Consider the following 3,333-nt stretch of genomic DNA (forward strand, 5'->3'; position numbering starts at 1 on the left):
TTTGGGTTTTTTTGATTTGTTTTATTTTAATTTCTTGAGGCTTGCTTTGTGATCTAATATACGATCAATTTTAGAGTATGTACCATGTGCACTTGAAAAAAAGTAAACTGAGTTTGGGTTGGGTGCAAAACTCTGCATATATCAAGGTCCAGTTGGCTGACTGTATCATTTAGATCTTTTCAACCTTTGTTATATTTCTTTCTAGTTGACCTATTCTTTGATGAGAGTGGTGTGTTAAAGTCTCCTACAACTACTGTGGTGCTGTCATGTTCTTCCACACCAATATATTTCTTCTGGCTACTTGTCTCTAGGATATTCCCTTTGTTTATGGCTTCCATTCTTCCATCATTTGTACCTTCTTCTGTAACTGTTCACATGACTCTCTGCCAATATATTTTTTTCTTCTTTCATGTCCCTGGGGTAATCATTGGATCTGAAATATACAGTGTTTCTTGTAGGAGAATGATTATTTTGGTTTTTCACAATATTTAAAGTTATCTTCTCCTTTTTTGACAATGTGTGAAATTTGTCTTTTTATGTGTTAGGCTGTTTCTATTGTGTCTGTGTAGGTTATTGTCAGTTCTTTATTTTTATAGTGCTGTGACTTAGTTGTCTGCTTAATGTGTTCTGTCTATGGGGATGAGGAAATCCTTTCTGGTCCTGTGGAGTAGGAAAGTTTGCCTCTCATAAATTCCTTCATATCTGGGACCCAGCATTGTCTCTGTTTCGCTTTTCCTATCTTTCTCCCCCCACTTCCTCTCTCTCCCTCCCCTCTTTTCACTATATCCCCTCAAAAGCTCATCCCCCCCCTTCCTAGGGGCAGAGCAGCTCTCCTCCTCGACCTCTTCCTGGCCTCCCACTGCCCTGTGGTGATAGAGAGCCTCTTCCCCACCACAGATGGCTTTGGCAGCATTTGGAGGAGTGGGACCCGTGGTGGTGTCCACAGGTTTGGGATCATCATAAAACTAATTTGCTGACCAACCCACCATCTGCAGCCATGCGTCCCACTCAAGCCCTTACATCCATGTCCCCCAACCTGGTTCCCCCTCTTCTCCCTCCTCAGTTGGCCTTGTCCTTGGCCCGCATACCCTGCTGCCATATGCAGAGGAAAAAGAGGTGGTAATGTGGGCCTGTGGATGATCCCGCATCACCACTGTGAGGTCTACAGTTCTGCTGGGATAAACTGGGAGAACAAGGGAGTTACATTAAACTAGGTAACAGGCAGATCATGAAGGTTCCAGGACCTTTGAAGAAGGTCTTACAGAAAAGATGAAGGTGAATGTGCCCAAAATGCCTACAAATCAGAATGTTTCTGATTTGTTCCGGCCAAATTCAAATACCTATTTAACGTTTCCCCAGAAACATTTGCTCTGGCTAGCAGTCGTTTGGACAGATTTTTAGCTACTGTAAAGACCCACACAAAATATTTGAACTGTATTGCAATCAGCTGTTTCTTCTTAGCTGCCAAGACCATTGAGGAAGATGAGAGAATTCCAGTATTGAAGGTGTTAGCAAGAGACAATTTCTGTGGCTATTCTTCATCTGAAATTGTAAGAATGGAAAGAACTATTCTGGGTAAATTGAACTAAGATCTTCACACAGCAACACCATTCTATTTTCTTCACATTTCCCATACCATTGCAGTGTCAACCAGGCCTCAGTTACTCTTACATACCCAGTATATCTCAACATTTGGCAACTCCTCAACTGTATGGCCTGCAACTTCTGCAATTCAAAGGATCCATGCTTGCTTTGGCTATGGTTAGTTTGGAAATTGAGAAACTCATTCCTGATTGGCTTTTTTTGTTAATAATTAAACTGCTTCCAAAAGCACAGATGCATCTCTCCCACTTGATCCACTGCCGGGAGCTTGTGGCACATGACCTTTCTGCTCTGCAGTCTCTTCTGCCTCTAAGTTCCATTATGTCTACCATCCCTACAAGCATATTCTGGTGACCTGTGACAAAGGAGTGTTCAGATTACATTCCTCCTATGTCCCAAGCCCAGATTTCTCCAAGGACAACAGCAAACCAGAAGTGCCAGTCAGAGGTACAAGCAGCCTTCTGCCATCTCCTAGTGGGTGCAACCATGTTGTTGTTGTTATGTGCCATTGAGTTGCCTGCAACTCATAGCGACCCTATGTACAACAGCCCTAAACTCTGCTCTGTCCTGTGCCAGACATACTGTCTCCGATACACCCACCCCAATTACCCCCGTCACTGAAACACTCCACCTCATAGAGGGCCTTCCCATCCTGTGCCGTCCCTCCACCCTCCCAAGCATGATATCCCTCTGAAAAGACAGGGCCCTCCTTACAACATGTCCAAAGTATGTCAGTCAAAGCCTCAGAATCCTTACCTCCAAGGATCCGCCTGGTTTAACCCTCTCCAGGATGAATCTGTTTGTTTTCCTAGAAGTCCACGGTACCCGCAATACTCTTCTCCACCACCACAGCTCAAAGGCATCAATTCTCCTTCTATTCTCCCTAATCATTGTCCAACTCTCTGATGCAAAGCAAGTGATTGCAAAAACCATAGACTGTATCAGACGCACCTTAGTCTCCCATACCTCTGCTAAACACAAAAGAGAGGAGATGGAAGTAGAGGAGATGGAAGTCGATGACTTCTATGATGAAATTAAATGGCTTTCTTTAATGTAGATAATGCTTCAGAAAATGTGGGTTCTATGTGTAGCACAATTTATCAAGGCAAGAGGGCATGCTGCCCCTTATCAACCTTTTCAGCCTGTTTCTGTCATGAAGTCTCAACAATTGCTAAGTCTTAAATGTAAATTACTCAGAATGAGAACATATCAAATGTCAAAAGGATTTCTAAGGTATGTGTACTTTATAAGTCTAAATCGAAGTGACTGAGGAAAGAAAAACCCCACAAAAAATACTCTTGTTGTCTGAGCAGGTAATTATGTTCAACATTATTTAAACACTTAAAAGATCTCCAAATAAAGTATAGAAAAATCTCTTTGTAATGTTTCTCAATTCCACTGTTACCTCTGCTAAAGTATAAGGTAACTTATCCCATGTCAAAATTCACTCTCAATGTTTTTTAAAGTTCTAGAATTTATTAACTCCTAACCCCAGCATTCTAATTTATTTTTTATTTGCTCGCTTTTTAAATGAATTTTAAGCATGTTGATTCATGTCCTAGCTTCCACTACTAAATAGAAAATTCCCAAAACTATTTTTAGTGGATTAGTGAATATATGACTGTCATGTTTCACCCATGATGCAAATCAGCCTAAGAAAATAGCAAAAAATGAGGCCCCAGGAATAGATGGTATACCAATTGACATATTTCAGTTAACAGATGTTGCCCT

At 41.4% G+C, this 3,333-nt stretch overlaps 1 pseudogene; it reads left to right on the plus strand.

Moving 5' to 3' along the window:
* The first annotated feature begins 1,269 nt into the window (after positions 1 to 1,269).
* LOC102860075 overlaps positions 1,270 to 3,333 on the plus strand; it is a 3,510-nt pseudogene continuing 1,446 nt past the window's right edge.

This window comes from Elephantulus edwardii, unplaced genomic scaffold (genome assembly GCF_000299155.1).
Source record: "Elephantulus edwardii isolate Elephantulus edwardi_28Jun2011 unplaced genomic scaffold, EleEdw1.0 scaffold00050, whole genome shotgun sequence".
Taxonomy (NCBI): domain Eukaryota; kingdom Metazoa; phylum Chordata; class Mammalia; order Macroscelidea; family Macroscelididae; genus Elephantulus; species Elephantulus edwardii.